Source organism: Arachis ipaensis, chromosome B05, assembly GCF_000816755.2.
Source record: "Arachis ipaensis cultivar K30076 chromosome B05, Araip1.1, whole genome shotgun sequence".
NCBI lineage: Eukaryota > Viridiplantae > Streptophyta > Magnoliopsida > Fabales > Fabaceae > Arachis > Arachis ipaensis.
Window position 1 is genome coordinate 75,347,884 of NC_029789.2, and position 19,422 is coordinate 75,367,305.

General features: G+C 39.7%; 2 long non-coding RNA genes across 2 annotated transcripts in view; one reads left to right on the forward strand and one right to left on the reverse strand.

The window, feature by feature from the left end:
- LOC110272181 overlaps nucleotides 1–10,223 on the reverse strand; it is an 11,491-nt gene extending 1,268 nt beyond the window's left edge. The window contains exons 1-2 of the long non-coding RNA XR_002363105.1: nucleotides 10,092–10,223; nucleotides 6,948–6,951 (exon numbers count right to left, since the gene is read on the reverse strand). This is a non-coding gene — a long non-coding RNA (uncharacterized LOC110272181). The remainder of the gene's footprint in view (nucleotides 1–6,947; nucleotides 6,952–10,091) is intronic.
- On the forward strand, nucleotides 9,284–10,881 carry LOC107641905. The gene is made up of 3 exons (XR_001620501.2): nucleotides 9,284–9,702; nucleotides 9,780–9,886; nucleotides 10,203–10,881. It is a non-coding gene; the product is annotated as an uncharacterized LOC107641905 (long non-coding RNA).

Here is a 19,422-nt window from a genome sequence, read left to right on the forward strand (position 1 = left end):
GAAAGAAAGTTGCAACTGCAGGAACTGGAGAACCTTCGCCTGGAAGCTTATGAGAACTCCAGAATATACAAGGAAAAGATGAAAGCTATGCATGATCAAAACATCAAGAAGAGAGAGTTCCAACCTGTAGATTTTGTTCTCCTTTACAAATCTCGACTGAAGCTCATGCCCGGTAAGTTGAGATCAAAATGGGAAGGTCCATACAGAATAGAGAAGGCTGAACCGTACGGAGTTTATCACCTAAGCCATCCTTCAAGCTCTGAACTTATTAAGGTTAATGGACAATGCCTGAAGCTATACCATGGTGAGAAGGTGCAGAAAAATAAGGAGCTTGAGATCTTCCGCTTGGAAGACCCCCACATCGCAGCAGATTGAGCTATTGGAGCGTCCAACTTACGGACGTAAAAGCAAAGTGCTTGGTGGGAGACAACCCACCGCGGTATGATCGTTCTTTTCTTCATTTTTAGTTTTTCTTCTTTAGTAACTCTTCTCTTTATTAGTGCTTTTGTGCTCTTTCAATTACATGTCTTTATCTTTCCTTAAAAAAAAATAAAATAATTTTTTTTCCGCGCGACGTGATCGCACCAGCGACGCATCCGCGTGGCAGGGGGAGTAAAGAAAAATAAAAATGAACAGAAAGTTACGCATGAGGAGCGCTGCAGTCGTGCCAATGGCACAAGTTACCCCACGCGACCGCGTCGCTGACGCGACCGCGTCGCTGACGCGACCGCGTCGCATGGAAATCATGGCCTCCCACGCGACCGTGTGCCCCACGCGGCTGCATGCCCTGAATTTTCGACGTAAAAGGGTGTACATCGACATTTTGTGCGAGAGTGATGCTGGATTGGTGCTGGAAGCACAATCCTTGTCACGCGACCGCGTCACCGACGCTGCCACGTCACCCATTTTATGACGCGCATTCATGCGATCGCGTGACCCACGCGATCGCGTCACCCCAATTTGGCAATTGAATTAAATTGAACAGAGAGTTGTGCTGGAGCGAGGCTGCACTCGCGCCAGATGAATAACATGGGTCACGCGACCGCGTGACCGACGCGATCGCGTCCCCCTCCCTGACGCGCACCCACGCGAACGCGTGCCCCACGTGGCCGCATCGCATGCGCCGCACAGCTCAACCTAAAATTGCCATATATCTTATCTTCTACTCCTCCAAATCCTAATTTTTCTTTTCCCTCCTTCTTTCTTCCTTCCCCCTTTCCCTTTCTATCTCACCTTTCACTCTCTATCTCTCTCACCATCATTAACAAGGTTTTACCTTCTTCTTCCTCCTTCTCTCTTCCATCATTCTTCTTATATTATATATATTTTTATTTTCTTTTTCTTTTCCTTTTTACATGGTATTAGAAATTCTTTGAGTCATTATCCCTCATTATATGCTTGTGACTTGTTACAATTTATTTGACAATTATTATTTTTAAGGAATTGCTTGCATGTTCAATTTTATACTTTTTATATCTTATTTACCATGCATGCCATGTGTTTGTGAAAAAGCCCATATAGCACTATGCACTTTTCTACATTACTTTACTCTACTATTCAATGCTTGCTTTTCACAAATTCTCCTTCTTATTTTATTAATTGAATTTAATTGTCAATACAAATGTGATGGTTTGTTACAAAGTATTGCTTGGTCTATGCTACTCATGCCCTTTGCCAGCATGCCAATAAACACCTTGCATTCATTTGTCTTTATATGCACTAGCTATTTTCCATCGTTGGCTTTTCACACGTACTCGCGAGCATGTGTTAATGTCAGCATATCTTAATGTGCATCCATCACCCTCTTTTCCGTTTCCTTCCTTGCTGTATATCTCTTTGAATTTGATTTACTTTCTCTTCCCTTCTTTCAGGATGGCCACTAAGAAAGGAAAAGAGAAAGCTACTTCCAAACCACCAGCAAGAAGAGGAACTAAAAGAGCATTAGTGGCAGAGCCTTCTTCAACCGCAGTCAAGCCATCAACAAAACGAGTCAAGAGGATAATAAAGGTTGACAAAAAGGAGAAAGACTTTCCAGCAAAGGACGCTGCGCGATTTTCCAATCGCTACTGTGAGCAGATATTCCCTATCCTGGCAGAAAGGAACTATAACAATGAATACCTTCTTATCCTCCCGTCCAATATTGCCACCTTTGTTGAGCCGCAAATTGAGCGAAGACAATGGGGTTTCCTACGAAAACAGCCAAGGTAGGTCAATCTTTCTTAGGTAGTTGAGTTCTACTCCAACTTCTACATGCCGACCCTGCAGTCTGTTTATGTCCGGCAGAAACAAGTCCCCATCACAGAAGAGGCCATTCAGCAAGCTCTGAGTCTCCCCCCTATTCCAGCAGGAATGGACGCCTTCCAAGAAGCCGCACTTAAGTGCCAGAGGTACCAATTTGACTGGGACTCCGTTCTCAGAGTTATCGCATTACTTGGCAGCCGTTGGATCTACGGATACCACCGTACCCGCCCTAAGGGAATCTTGGCTTCAGCACTTACCTTGGAAGCTCGCGTATGGGCACAGATCATGTCCCATTACGTCTTTCCGAGCACTGATGAGTCCTCTTTCACTACAGACATGGCTGTTCTACTATGGTGCATCCTTACAGACTAACCTCTGAATCTCTCAAGACATATCCGGAATGCTATGGAACACGTACAAATTGCGGGCAACTTATCTTTCCCCGCCTTGGTCTCAGATCTTGTCTCAGCAGCCGGAGTCTCCTACAGAGCTGGGGACACCAAAGCCATGCTTCCACGGGATGATCAATATGTCCCTAACGGGAAATACCTCAGACTTTCAGTAGCCACTACAAGCCTTCCTACTGCTCCAGTTGAAGATAATCCTTCTTCAACACCACAAGCATCCACAATTGAGAAATTGCTCCAGCAGATAATCGAACGGTTAGATCGGCAAGAACAGAAAGTAAAGATGAGAGAGCGCCGCAACGAGCGCCGATTCAAACACCTCAAGGAGCTACTCAAGGGACGCTTCAGAGACTCAGACACCCCGGACTCCACTTCCTTTACTAGCACAGGGAGCCATGACGGTCCCGATGATGGAGATACTGCTACCAGCCCACCCCTGTTTCTAACAGATGGCACCGAGGACGGTGCAAAGCCTTAAGTGTGGGGAGATCGGTTAGTACCTGACTTCCGGAGGTAAATTCTCTTCTCTGGCACCAATAATTAGGATATTTTAGTTAGATTTTCTTTCTTTTATAGAATAGAATAAATTACATAGGTTAGAATAGTTGCATGCATGTTCTACTTGATTGAAAAGACAATAAGTTGCTTTTAAAAATCTATCCTTGGAATAAAATTTCACTAATTTTTCAAAATTTTTATGATAAATCTGCTTGAGTTGTATTTGGAACATGATGTTTGAGCTAAAGAACACACAACTGTGAAAGATTTGAGCCTTTATGTATGGTTACATTATTTAACCATAATTATTTTATTCTTGTGTATTTACTTCTCTATGATTGTAATCTATATTTTGTTTTATCTTATATGTTCAATATTTATTATATTTACATGCTTGCACATGATTGAGGCCATTAATTGCTTAAACTCACTTATCCAAATCAAGCCTACCCTTTTCAATTACCCTTGTTAACCACTTTGAGCCTTTAAAACCCCATTTGTTCTATATTTTACCACATTACTAACCTTAAGCTGAAAAACAATTGCATATCCCAAATTGAATCTTTGGTTAGCTTAAGATAGAATTGTGTGTGCTAGTTAAGTATGGGAAATTGTGGGAACAAAAGTTGTTAAGGGGATGTGCCATAAAAATTTAAAGGGAATTTGGATACCTATTCATGTGAAACTATAAGAATAAAAAATCTATGTGCATTGGTAAGCTTTATTTATTTCAATTCAAAAAAAAAAAAGATGATAAACAAATAAATAAGGGGACAAAATTACCCCAATGTTAAATTCAGAATTCAAAGATCAATGCACATATGATAGAATTAAAATACAAAGTTGAAACATGAGTATGGGTTGAAAAAAAAAAGGGAATTACGGGTAGCTAGGCATGAATTTAAAAGTATATAGAATATATGTATATTAGGAGAGAGCTTAGGTTAATTAAAGATTCAATTTATAAAGCTCACTTAGCCATATGTATACCCTTACCTGCACCTTGGCCCCATTACAACCCTGAAAAGACCTCATGATGTTTGCATTGGTATATTAACTGTTGTTGATTGGTTAGGAGAAAAACAAAAGTTAGAAAACATGACTAGAGAATAATAGAGTGATTACCTTATACACTGGAGATTAGAGCGTACATACACTATCGGTGAGGGTTCAATGCTTGAATTTTCATGTTTCCTGCTTTTATAAGCTATCTGCTTGCACTTTTATCGGTTTTATTGTATAATGATAGAATTAGTGGAATTTGATTTGTAATTATTTTGAAGGGCTTATTTACTTTTGATTAAGTGGACAATAATCATATAGTTGCATTTATTTATATATGTAGGATTGCATTGCATTTCATGAGTTTCTACATGTTCATACTTATTTCCTTGTCTCCTTCAATTTAGCATGAGGACATGCTAATGTTTAAGTGTGGGGAGGTTGATAAACCACTATTTTATAGTTTATATTGTGTTTAATTGTGTGGTTTTGTCATGATCCTTACCCACTTATTCATCAATTTAGCATGCATTTAGATTTCTTTCCTAAATTCAGTGCATGTTTGAAAATTGCTTCCTAAAGACTTTAATTATTTAATTTTAATTCTCCTTTATTCCATTCGATGCCGTGATCTGTGTGTCAAGTGTTTCAGGCTTTATACGGCATGAATGAGATGGAGATTGGAGAGGAAGCTAGCAAAAATGGAAGGAACACAAGAATTTGAGGAGATAACCAGCGAGAAGTGACGCGGTCGCATGGCTCACGCGACCACGCGAAGGAGCGCAAATCGCAGTGACGCGGTAGCGTGGACGACGCGAACGCGTGGAGAGGAAAAAGCGCAAGCGACGCGTCCGCATGGATGACGCAATCGCGTGACATGTTCGATCTACATAATCTGCAGGATTCGCTGGGGGCGATTTTGGACCTTATTTTTGGCCCAGTTCTCGGCCCGGAACAGCAGACTAGAGTCAGAGAATATGCAGAAACAAGACACATTCATTCAGTAGTTTTAGATCCAGTTTTACTCTCTTAGGTTTTTCTCTCTAGGTTTTGAGTATTCTAATTTTGAATTGATCCGAGCATTGGAACATTGAGAAGAGTTATTTCCCTCATCAAGACTTCGTCATTCTAGTTCGTTTTCTTAACTTGGTTTCATTCTTCCATGTTCTTTGCTTTGTTCAATTTTGTATTTGAATGCTTTTATGATTAATTAATGCAAGGATTATTTCTTCTTAATTCAATTTCAATTTCAATAATCATGTCTTCTTTTAATTCCCTTTTATGTGCTATGGATTCTTTATTTACAATGTGTGAATAGTTTCCTTACTTGATGGGAAGTTGATTAAAAGGAACTCTTGAGTTGGAAGGATTGAAGGAAAAATTTGTAATTGGGTTAAATGTTGGATTGCTATCCTGTCACCGACGCCAATCCCTTTGAACTAAGTGGGTTGCAACTTGTGAACAGATCTGGCATTCCAACTTGTTTGACTTTCCCTTACCTATTAAGGATAACCAAACAGAGTAACCGTTAATTATAAATCAATCTTAAAAATCACTCCATCAATGATAGAGATTCTAACCAATCAATTTCCAGTCAAGGCTTTTATTTATATTATTTAAAATTCCTCAATTTAAATTCCAATTTACATAGCTCAACTTCTTGGAACATCTGATTAATAAAACAGCATACTTTTCTGCAACTCGTTGGGAGACGACCTGGGACTTAAAACTCCCAGTAATTTTAATTTAAACTCTCTGTGACATATTTCTAAATTGATAGGCAGATTTTCGGTGAGTTAAGAACTATACTTGCAACGTAACCATTTTAATAAATTTTTAATTCACCAGCTTCTACGTCCCATCAGTCCACCCCATACTATTATATATTGTTGGAAAGCCATGGATGTCTACTTTCTAACGCTTTTGGAAGCGCATCATTTGGAGCTCTACAACTCGAGTTATACTTCTTGGAAGGTGAAGAGGTCAGCTGGCCTTACTACAGGTTGATACCATTTTCATCTTTGCACTTTCGGGGCAGGTTTTCTCCCTCAAATTTAGTGTCCACCATGTAGTGCTATATATGCTTGGAAAGCTCTGGAATCCTACTTTCCAATGCCACTGGAATCACCTCATTTGGAGCTTTGTGGCTCAAGTTATTCTTGTTTGAAGAAGGCATGGTCAGGCTGCTGGGTGAGACTTTTGCCCACATTAACTACCACGTTAATGTAGTTAACGTGGAAGCTAACGTGGGTCTTTTTGCTTCGCAAACGTTAGTGGAGATCACCTTTTCCACTAACTTTGGCATCTCCCTTTCCTTCCACGTTAGTTCCCACGTTAATGTAACTAACGTGGAGACTAACGTGGGTCTTCTTGCACCTTCGCTTGCATTATTGGCACTCACTTTTGCCACTAACGCTGTTCCTTCTTCAAAGTTGATGCCATTAAAGTTCCCACAAACGTTCCAACTTTCCTTCCTTCCACGTTAGTGGCCAAGTTAGTGGTACTAACGTAGCCACTAACGTGGCTCTTCTTTGCTTCTTGTTACCTGAAATCAATCAAACAAAGTGCATCAAAGTCTTGCTCTTAATCATGGGATCATGCATCATCCATTTTATCATTCAATTCATGCATAATTCTCATGAAATTATTCAAAATTCACAATGTTTACTTGAATCAAGGTGTGAATGCATTTTCATCCAAATACTTGCTTATTTCCTAGAAAAATGCATGAAACCACCCTAAAGCATACAAAAAATGGCTAGTAAAACTAGCCAAGATGCCCTGTGATACGTGGAAAACTTGTCTCGCAACAAATTTCCTTCGGCAAGTGTACCGAATTCATCGTCAAGTAAAAACTCACAATAGAGTGAGGTCGAATCCCACATAGATTGATTGATCAAGCAACTTTAATTAAAGGAATGTTCTAGTTGAGCGAACCAGAATTTGAGTTGGGAATTTGTAGAAAATTAAATGACGGAAAAGTAAATAGTGGAAACAGTAAATGCTGGAAATAAAGAGCTGAATGTAAATGGCGAAAAGTAAATTGCAGAATCTTAAATGGGGATGGGGCAATTGCTCATAAAAGTAAATCGCAGAAATTAAAGAGAATGGGTAAGATCAGAAATGGGGAGTTCATTGGGCTCAGGAGATGTTGCATTCTCCGGATCAAGTTCATTTTCATCTATTCCTCAATCAATGCATTCATTGATCTCCTTGGCAATCTTAAGTGATTGAATTACAATTCCTTGTAATTTAATCTCTCAAATCTTGATCAATAGCCAATTCCTTGGTCAATTGCTCATGAGAAGAGATGAAGTATGGTCACTGATTATACCACATGCATTTCCCAAATCAAGTGTTGGAAGGATTATAGTCACATATCCATCCACACCCAATTTGGTCCAGCATAAGAAAGCATTTCTAGCATGATCCCTTCATTCCTCTTTCAAGGTTCAGAAGTGATCCAAGTATGAATAGCTTCTTTTCCAAGATAACTACCCAATTGGATGAAGATCGAAAGCTTTCTAGTAAAATCAAGAGAAAAGATAGAAGAAGGGGAATGAAAAACTAAAATTGATCCATCAAATTACAACAGAGCTCCCTAACCCAATGAAAGGGGTTTAGTTGTTCATAGCTCTGGAAAATGAAAACAAAGATGGAAAATACATGCTGAAAGTAAACTAGAAGTGCAGAGAAAGTAAAATACAGAGAGTAATTCTAGGCCAAAGGCTCCCTAAAGTTTTCAGCCTCCTAACTAATTCAAAGCTACTCCTATATATACTACTCTTCTGATCTTCTAGTTGGCTCTTCAAGTCTTAGGTATGGGCCTTTGGATCCTGAGTTTGAAGCAGTTATCTTCTTCATTGGGCTTAGCTTTGCTTGCAGAGAGAAAGTGTGAAGTAGGCAGGGACTTTTAGCTCAGGACGTTAGTGGTGTTAACGTTAATTGAAAGTGTGTGTTCGAGAACGTTAGTGACAATCACCTTTTTCACTAACGTTGCTCACCCAAGTATGAACCACGTTAACCTCAACGTTAGTAGCACAAACGTTACCACTAACGTTGCCTCTTGGTCCTTCGCACACGTTATTGGGACTTACCTTTCCCAATAACATTGATGAGCCTCCCCCTTCTTTACGTTAGAGTCCACGTTAAATTAGTTAACGTGGCTCTTAACGTAAGCTTGCCAATCCTTCGAGAACGTTAGTGACACTTACCTTTGTCACTAACGTTCCAATGTGCCCCTATTTCTCACGTTAGAGTCCACGTTAACTAGGTTAACGTGGCTTCTAACGTAGTCATGCTAGCCATCTCCAACGTTAGTGACAAAGGTGAGTGTCACTAATGTTGGCTCATTACCTCTTTATCCACGTTAGCTTGCACGTTAACTAAGTTAACGTGGAAGCTAACGTTGCTCATGGTGGCTCTTGGTGGTTCACCCCAACGTTAGTGATAAAGGTAAGTGTCACTAACGTTGGCGACCAATTGCTCTCTCCATGTTAGCTTCCACGTTAACTAAGTTAACGTGGGAGTTAACGTGGCTTATGGAAGCTTGGCCAACATTAGTGACAAAGGTGAATGTCACTAACGTTGGCTTCCCTTTTGCTCCTTAACGTTAGAAGCCACGTTAACTAAGTTAACGTGGCAACTAACGTGGCCAATTATGAGCTTGGTCCAACGTTAGTGACAAAGGGGAGTGTCACTAACGTTGGCCTTATTGTCTTCTCACTACAAGAAATAAGGCCTATCGGTACCCTTTTTTCTTGCCACGCTTTAAAAGCGTGGCCAAAAGTGATCAATGGCCACGCTTTTATGAGGGTAGCCACTAATTTGTGATTTGGCCACGCTTTTTTTGTCACGCTTCAAAAGCGTGGCCATAGAGAGATTTTGGCACGCTTTTATGAGGGTGACCACTGATTTATGATTTGACCACCCTTTTTTTTGTCACACTTCAAAAGCGTGGCCATAGAGAGAAACAGGTACGCTTTTAAAGCGTGGCTGGTTTGTCGGGATACGGGCACATTTTTAAAGCGTGCCTATATCCTCTAATGATTTGGAACCCTAAAAAAATGTGACAATAGGGTTCCCAATTAATTTAATTTCTCACTCAAACACTTCATTTTTTTTATCAAAACTCTCAAAACAGCCCTCACTTAAGTGAGAACCAAACCCTCGAAGCCTCTTCATTACTCAACTAAGAACCCTAAACCTTCGCAGCCCTCTCAGCTCGCAGCCCTCTTCATCATTGAGAAGTGAGAATCCCTTCATCTTTCAGCTCGTAGCCCCCTCTTAACTTGCAACCCTCTATCCTTCTCTTGCAATCATTTATCCCACTTTTGTAACTCTTGGAAACTTCAATCGGTGCTGCCTCCGTCGACGAACCCTCCATCGGCGCGCCCTCCGTTGGCATTCAGTCTCGCTCGCAAGGCCTCCATCGGCGCTCGCTCTCTCTCGCTCAAACCTTACCTCCATCGACGCTGACTCAATCGTCGCTGCCTCTCCCGCAATCGTCGTTCCTCCCTCAATCGGCGCTCAACCCTCATCGTAACACAAGAAGGTACAGATTTAATCCCTTTTTGTTTCTCTATTTCAACCCTCACCATAACGCTGATTAATGTTTTCCGGAACCCAAAGAACAAGGAAATGTTGCCGGAAAACTTCAAAGAACAGCTTGCTTTGTCTGTGAGAAGCATCCAGTGGAGCTATACAATATTCTGATCTACTTCATCTACCCAACCCGGGTACTAACTTCTAACTAACTGTTTCCTTGAATTTCAGTTCTGTTTTGGGATTTTTTTTTTCATTTTCTGTTTCTTGAATATTTGTTGTTTGTGAAAATACCTCACTGGACTTCATATGACGAGACACATCATGACTTGTTTCTTCTTCTGCTTCTTCTTCTCTAATATGAACAACTCAATACAATAGCTTCTTAGACAACACCACAATTCTCGTCCTTTTTCATACTGATAACATTGTCGTGATTTGAGTACTCATCTTATATTATGTTTTTGTTATTTTTGGTCCAAAGTTTCAATCTTTTGAATTTTATTTTAGGCTATAAGGGTTGCTGCCATGAACTGTATTGATGGGCTAAGCATTGGGGCTCGTATTGCATGTTCTAGCAAGAAAAATGGTACTTAACTGTCAGAACAATTGGACTTAGCTATTACTTCTTAATTAATATTACCTTGATATTAAGATTTTCTAAACAGGAAACAAATGTCTTAATTGATGGTTACTATACTTGTGAAAATGTTTCTATAACAAATGCTTGTTATGCATGCTTTAGTTTGTTGAAGGGGTGCATGGGTATTATTAAAACTCATTCTTCATCTTATACAGTAAAAAGAGGTAAATAAAACTGCAACTGTGATAATGGAGATGCAATGATTTCTGAAATTATAAAATCCTCTTTCTTGCAAGAATTAAACCTTTTGTGTTTGGTCTATATGTCTACTTAATTCATTATCATGCTCCTAATTTTATATTGCAACAGCTGGTTGGCTAATACATACAAATCCATTGCCTTGTATAATCCAATATTTAAGTTGGTAAAACCAGAAGGCAATTAACTCGTTGATATATATAAAAGTTTACATGGTGAGATGTGAATCATTTAATGGAGCACCTCATATCGATACTTTTACTTCTACTTCTACTTACTGCTATTATTATTTTTATCAGTGCACAAAGTGATGGCAAATCTGATCAGGTCAATTTTTACATTATATATTCATGAGGTTGTTTCTTTTTCTGTCTCTCTCTGAGTTTCTTTGTTTTTTGCATCACCCATTTTAATTCTCTTGTTAATAAACCGAGGTGGGTCTATGAGCTCTGAACTTGTTTCTTCAATTGTCTATTTTTAGGTTAATTGATTGTAAACATTTTGATTCCTCTATTTCCTGAGAATTTGAGCTGTTTCCTGAGAATTTGAGCATGGTTTTGATTCCTCTGTTTGTTTAGCAAATGTCCTTGAACTGATCTGAACTTTAATATGCATGGTTTGTTTAGCAAATGATTTTGATTCCTTTGTGGCTCACCTTCTATCAGTGGCTACTATTGTCATGGTCTGGCTTTGGAACATACACTTTAGGGGTTTAGTTTTTAATACATTTATTTATATATAACACAAGATAATCATATAATATTACACAAGTTGAAGTTACTAATCTATATTAAGCCTTTATATATCTTATATTTGTGACTATTATTATATATAAATTGTCAATATATAGTTAGTGAAGTACCCCTAACTTACGTATTTCTTTTTCTTGATACAGATCCACCTTGTTCTTAATGTGTGGTTCAGGAGAAGAAGCCTTATTCCAATAAAGTTGCTAAGCTTAAAGCAGAATATGAGAAGGCTATGGAAAGTTATAATGCTGCTGAAGCAGGAGGAGAAAAGGGAGAAGGAGAAGGAGAGCATGAAGAGGGCTAATGAAAAATATGATAAGGAAGAAGATGCGGCCAGTGAAGATGAGGAGTTTTAAAAGCAAATGGTAGCAGGAGTTCTTCCCACATCAACTTTTTGTTAATCATAGTTCTGCTGTATATCACATTTTGGTTTTCCATCCTTCATATCTTTGGGAACATTATAGTTTTAATTTAAATTATTATAGCATGTAAATAATTCATGTAAATCAATAAAAAATCAATTCTTATGCCTTCTAATTTTCTCTTTTTAATTATTATTATAGAATTGTAATTTTTCAATTATTATTATGCATTCTAATTTTTTCCTTTTTTTTTAATTTGACAAAAGAATAGGCCACGCTTTGAAAGCGTGGCAAAAGGCTTTAGTGGGAAAGCCACGCTTCAAAAGTGTGGCTGTATGTGCTCTATCGGCACGCTTCAAAAGCGTGGCGATATGTGAACTTTTCGGTACGTTTTTAAAGCGTACCGATAGATTAACACCTATGGCCACGCTTTTAAGCATGGCAAGAGTTGAAAGCGTGGCCAAAAAGAAAGCGTGCCGATAGATCCACAAAAGCGTGGCGATAGAGCAACCGGCACGCTGGCAGATGTGACCCTTTCAAAAGCGTGCCGATAGCTCAAAAAGCGTGGCGAAAAGCTATCGGCACATTTTTTAGCACTTTTCGACACGCTTTAAAAGCGTGGCAGAAAGCTTATTTTCTTGTAGTGTCTTCCACGTTAGAGTTCACGTTAACTAAGTTAACGTGACTCTTAACGTGGGCTATGATGGCTTCGGGGGCGTTATTGGCGATTACTTTTCTCATTAACTTTGCAAGTTAGCTCCCATTCCACGTCAGAGGTCACGTTAGTTAGATTAACGTGGCTGCTAACGTGATTCTTCCTTGCTTCTTTTGTCCTGAAATCAAGCAATAAAGTGCATCAAAGTTCTAATCCAAGTCATGGGAAATACAACATCCAATTTGTCATTAAATTCATGCAAAATCCTCATGAAATCATGTAAAGTGCACAATGTATGCTTGAATCAAGATGTAAGTGAATATCTACCCAAAAAGAGCTTATTTTCTAAGAAAATGCATGAATTCAGACCTTTATCATGTCCTAGAATACTCACTTTGATTGCATCCCATGAGATTTTTATTCATTGATCCTTTTGTTGTCATTTCAGGGCTTATTTGTGTTCTTAGGCTAAGTGCTCTATAAGGGGGAACTCTTTAAAATAAGCTTTCAGCCAATACTCCCAAACCAGTTGGTTCATGGTACTAGGTGTTGAAGCACCCCTAAGGACTTACTTCCTCAAGTCTCTCCCCCATACATACACACCATAGGCACATGGTTTGTTTATTTTCTTTCCTTGAGGTCTTGGTGTCCAGCACCTCTTTGGGTTACTAAATGTTCTGTAGAAAAGATTGCTCTTGATAGTGGACTTTCAGCTGATAATCCCGGGTTAGTTAACCCAAGTTACCAAGTGATAAAGCACCCCTGAGAGCTTAGTAATCCAAGCAGATCCTTGGTACAGGAACACCACAGACACATCCCTCAAGACTCGAACCCTTGGTGCCTAGCCTCTTTTCTTGCTATTTTTCTTTTATTCTTCAACTTTGATTGTTCTTTCCCTTTTTCTTATTAGGATCTTATTATTTAGCTAGTCTCATGGGTATGTTCAAAGCATAGTATTCATGACAGATAGTTGTCTTCCCACCTTGTGGTTAAACCAACTTAGCTAATTTATGACCACACCACAAACTCAGGAACTTACTCCATAGTATGAACTTCACTATGGTCTTTTATAAAGCACTCATTCTCTTTTTCATATGATTCAAAAGGACAAGCATACAAGTAAGCAAAGTGAAGGTGCAGTGACATAAAGACTAGCAAGCATAGACCTATTCAACAAAAAGCTTAAAAGACAGAATTGAAAAAGGTTCAAACTAACATGGAAGCATGTTCTATTTCATACAAGATCTTCCTTATTTAAAGCATAGAAAAAGATGGACCAAAGAAGGAACTCCACCACCTTTTACTCATGTGGTTGCCTATGCTCTCCTCCTTGCTTGTCCTCTTTGTGTCCTCTAGCATTTCCTTGCACCCGTGCCAATCTTGCTTGCTTCCAATCCTCAAGTGCCTTCCTCACTGATTCATGACTCTCTTCCACCCTTTGTCTTTCTTCTCGTGCTAATTCATCCCTCATTTCTTCATACCTTGTGATTCTTGGATGCAATATAGGGAGCTGTCCTACCAAGTATCCGAGCCTGGCTTGAGTGTTTATATGATGCCCAGTCTCGCTCATGTAAACTCCTTCTGCGAATGCCCTTTGCTCGTCCAATAGTTCTGCCTGTTCTATTTGTCTTCGATGCATCTCATGTATGTGTGCACCTTGATGTGCTTGGATGTTGATTAGCTTCTGGATAGACTCTTGTTGTTGATTTTGTCTTTGTTCTATCCTGTGGAATGTTTCACTCCATTATTGTCCATGACTCAGTTGCTGCTCCATCATTTGCTTTTGCCACTCCCCTTGTTGAGTCATCCATCTTGAGAGTGATTCCTCTTGCTGCCCCATCATTTGTAGTTAAAGCTCTTTCTATGCTCCTTGGCTTTCCAAATATTGTCGAGATAGGCCATTAATGGCTTCCTGTAGTTGGTGTATATCCAAAGTGGCTGGTGCTTGCCCCTCTAAGACTTGTCCTTCTACTACTTGAGGGGCTGGCCTCTTCCTTTGCTTCTGTTGAGGCAGGGGAGATGTGGTAGCATGCATCCATCGAACGGTTATTGGAATGCCTTCTTTTATCCACACAGGATCCTCATCTTCAAACACCACCCCAGCTTTCTTGCATAGTCGGTAAATAGTGTTGGGGTAACCTAACTTTCCTCTTGAGTCGCTTTTCTCTGCCATCTTTCTAATGCCTACGGCTATAAGTTCATGAACCTTGATCTCTCCTCCTTTGAGTATACAGTGCACCATTGTGGCTCTCTTGAGATTCACCTCCGAGTTGTTCCCTGCTGGGAGGATAGACCTCCTTACAATTTCGAACCACCCTTTTGCTTCCGGAGTGAGGTCTGCTCTCTTGATGAACCTTGGTTTACTATCCGCATATCTTTCCCAGTCAGCTCCGGGTACACAAATATCTTGCATAATCTGCTCATAATTAGAGTTGTTGTCCAGTCTTGAATGATAACTCTCTTCTTCAAACGGTATGGACCGTAGCTTTAATGCCCTCATGACACTAATGGGACCGAAATCCACAGTCTTTCCTCTTACAAAGCTTGTATATGACTCATCTGCCTTATCATATCGGACCGCATTTGCATAAAATTCTCTTACAAGATTTGCATTCACCTTAATGACCGGATCTGTGAGGAGCTCCCATCTTCTCTTTTCTACCTCCTTTGTGATTTCGGGACACTCAGTTTTCCTAACTTGAAACCCCAGCTCATAAATGATCTCCTTATCCACCATCCACCCGTATTGCAATGCATGGTGCAAGCTTCTAAATATCTTTTCATCATACGGGTGTTGCTCCATAGGTTCCTTTCTTTTATTTCTTTTAGAGCTCGAAGATGCTATGAATGAGAGTTAATGTGTGAAGGTGGCAAGGGTGTGGAGACTTTTGGCTGTTTAGGGTTGAGCGTAATGAAGGGAGTGAGTGGGAATGTTTTTAATGGGATAGGAAGTGCTTGGTTCCGAAAGGGAGAGGTGTGAAGAGTGGGCGTGGAGTGTGAAGGTGGGGTACAGAGCAAGGGTTACTTATATAGGGAGATTGTAAATGAATGTAGGGTGTGGATTGATGGAGTGGTTGTTTGATGGACGGTTGGGTTTGTGCATGGAGAAAGGACAAGGATCATCACTTTATGATGGAAATTGCTCGGTCTTCAAGGGTCCCATTCTTTTCTATGTTGCATGGCAACATTTTCCAATGCGTTCCCTTTTGAGAACAAGTGTGTAATCCCTCTTCATGAAGTGGCCGAACCTTCTTCATTTAATTATCCAATCAATCCTCTCCAATGCTCCTTTCCTTTTTCCTATAAAAATAAAATAAAAAAAATCAATATCATAAAAAAAATTTAAACTTTACGGCTAGAATAATAAAGAAAAAGAATTAGATTGTTTATTCATGAACACCAACTAACTAACTAACTGTGTATCCTTATATGCATATTCGTGGCACCTTGGGTGACACCAAACTTAGTTTGGAGCATTGTGATGAAAAAGTCTTTGTTCAAAGCTCCAAGACTAGCATGCTCTGAGTTGCATTCATGCTTTCTTGGCATGCTTTGAATACCAAACTTGTTCTTCACTATAAACTGCATAATAAGGATTTTACCAAGTGTTTGTCAAGTTTGGGTTGGAATTCATAAATATTGACTTATTCACTATTTTCTAAAAGCATATAAAACATGGGTTGCCTCCCATGAAGCGCTTCTTTAGCATCACTAGCTTGACATTTTGCCTTCATCAGGGAGATCGATAATGCTTCAAGTCTTCTCCTCTGGCAATAGACCTATATCCAGTAGTTGTATCAATGATCTCTACATGTTCCAAGGAGAGAACTCTGTTGATAGTGAAGACCTTAGGTAACTGAGATGGTACAGTGGGGAGATCAGGGGGGATATCTGGGAAGTAAGCTGAGATCACTTTATCCCCTGGAGAGAAGTCCTCTGTAGGGATCTTTTTGTTCCTCCACCTCCTTGGTACCTTCTTCTTTGTTCCTTGTGATGTTGTCTTACTCTTTGTGGCCTCTTCTTCTAAAGGAATTTTGATGTTGTCTTCACATGCCTCTAGTGGTTTAGGTTCCTCCAGCTTTTCCTTGAGCTGTGACAGCTGCTTGTTTCCTTGTCCATCAACCAAGGAAATCTCCAGATAAGCTTGTTGTTCTTCAGTACTCATCTCTTCCTTCAGTATCTCACTGTGATCCTTCCTTGGTTCCTTGTTCTCTTGATCTATTTCTTGTGAGTGTTTGAAGACAGTGAAGGCGAGCTGTTCATCATGGATCCTCAAAATTAGCTCCCCTCGCTCCACATCTATGAGTGCTCTGGCTATAGCTAGGAATGGTCTTCCCAATATGATTGGGTGAGTGTAACTCTCTTCTATGTCCAATATGACAAATTCTGCTGGGAGGAAGTATTTCCCAACCTTTACCAACACATTTTCCACCACTCCTATTGCTTGTTTTTGAGTTTTGTCAGCTAGCCTGATGACTACATCTGTGGGCATTATCTCATTGATCTGTAGCCTCTTCACAAGGGATAAGGGTATTAAGTTGATGCTTGCTCCCAAATCGCAGAGTGCTCTGATAAACCACTATTTTATGGTTTATATTGTGTTTAATTGTGTGGTTTTATCATGATCCTTACCCACTTATTCATCAAATTAGCATGAAATTATAATTCCTTCCTGAATTTATAACATGTTTGAAAACTGCTTCCTAGAGACTTTAATTATGTAATTTTAATTCTCCTTTATTCTATTCGATGCCGTGATCTGTGTGTTGAGTGTTTCAGACTTTATAGGGCATGAACGAGTTGGAGATTGGGAAGGAAGCTAGCAAAAATGTAAGGAACACAAGAATTTGAGGAGATAACCAGCTAGAAGTGACGCAGTCGCATGGCTCACGCGACCGCGCGAAGGAGAGCAAATCGCAGTGATGCGGCCGCATGGCTCACGCGGCCGCATGGATTAGAAAAGCTAAAGCGACGCGGTAGCGTGGACGACGTGAACGCGTGGCAAGGAAAAATGCGAATGACGCGTCCGCTTGGATGACGCGATCGCGTGACATGTGCGATCTGCATAATCTGCAGAATTCGCTGCGGGCGATTTTGGACCTTATTTCGACCCGGAACAGCAGACTAGAGCCAGAGAATATGTAGAAACAAAAAAAAGAACATTCATTCTATACAGTTTGAAGTTTCAGATCTAGTTTTACTCCTTTAGGTTTCTTTCTCTAGGTTTTAGGAATTTTAATTTTCAATTGGTCTTAGCATTGGAACATTGAGAAGAGTTGTTTCCTCATCAAGACTTCGTCATTCTAGTTCGTTCTCTAAACTTAGTTTTATTCTTCCATGTTCTTTGCTTTGTTCAATTTTGTCATTTGAATACTTTCATGATTATTTAGTACAAGGATTATTTCTTCCATTTTAATTTATTTTCCATTCCAATAATCATGTTTTCTTTTAATTCCCTTTCATGTGTTATGGATTTATTATTTACAATGAGTGAGTAGTTCCCTCACTTGATGGGGAGTTGATTGAAAGGAACTCTTGAGTTGGAAGGATTGAAAGAAAGTTTGTAATTGGGTTAATGGTGCACGAAATTGGAAATCACAATTCTTCACAAATTCGCACAACTAACCAGCAAGTGCACTAGGTCGTCCAAGTAATACCTTACGTGAGTAAGGGTCGAATCCACGAAGATTGTTGGCTTGAAGCAATCTATGGTTACCTTGTAACTCTTAGTCAGGAAAACAATAAAACAATTCACTTATCAAATTTGATTGCAAGGAATAAAAGAGCATGAAATAAATACTTATTATGCAGTAATGGAGAATATGTTGGAGTTTTGGAGATGCTTTGTCTTCTGAATTTCAGCTTTTCTTTTGTATTCCTCTTCCCTCATGCATGAAAAAGTGAAAAGTTCCTTCCATGGCAAGCTCTATGTAAGGTGTCACTGTTGTCAATGGCTACTTCCCATCTTCTCAGTGAAAATGGTCCAAATGCTCTGTCACAGCACGGCTAATCATCTGGAAGTTCTCGATCATGCTGGAATAAGATTGACTATCCTTTTGCATCTGTCACTACGCGCAGCACTCGCGAGTTTGAAGCCCGTCACAGTCATCCAATCCCAGAATCCTACTCGAAATACCACAGACAAGTTTTAGACATTCCGGATTCTCATGAATGCCGCCATCAATCTAGCTTATTCCACGAAGATTCTGATTAAGAAATCTAAGAGATAATCATTCATTCTAATGTAGAACGAAGGTGGTTGTCAGACACATGTTCATGGATTGAGGAAGGTGATGAATGTCACGGATCATCACCCTCTCCATCGTTAAGCGCGAATGAGTATCTTAGAGAGGAACACGCATGTTTGAATGGAAAACATAAGTACTTGCATTAATTCATCGAGACGCTGCAGAGCTCCTCACCCCCAACAATGGGGTTTAGAGACTCATGCTGTCAAAAGGTACAAAATTCAGATCTAAAATGTCATGAGATACAAAATAAATCTCTAAAAGTTGTTTAAATACTAAACTAGTAACCTAGGTTTACAGAAAATGAGTAAACTATGATAGATAGTGCAGAAATCTACTTCTGGGGCCCACTTGGTGTGTGCTGGGGCTGAGACTAAAGCTTCTCACGTGCCTGGGCTGTTTTGGGCGTTCAACGCCAGGCTCTAACCTATTTCTGGCGTTGAACTCCAACTTGTAACGTGTTTCTGGCACTGGACGCCAGACTACAACATGGAACTGGCATTGAACGCCAGTTTACGTCCTTTATCCTTGAGCAAAGTATGAACTATTATATATTTCTGGAAAGCTCTGGATGTCTACTTTCCAACGCAATTGGAAGCGCGTCAATTGGACTCTTGTAGCTCCAGAAATTCCATTCCGAGTGCAGAGAGGTCAGGATCCAACAGCATCAGCAGTCCTTTTTCAGCCTGAATCAGATTTTTGCTCAGCTCCCTCAATTTCAGCCAGAAAATACCTAAAATTACAGAAAAACACACAAACTCATAGTAAAGTCCAGAAATATGAATTTTGCCTAGAAACTAATGAAAATAAACTAAAAACTAACTAAAACATACTAAAAACTATATGAAATTAACCCCAAAAAGCGTATAAAATAT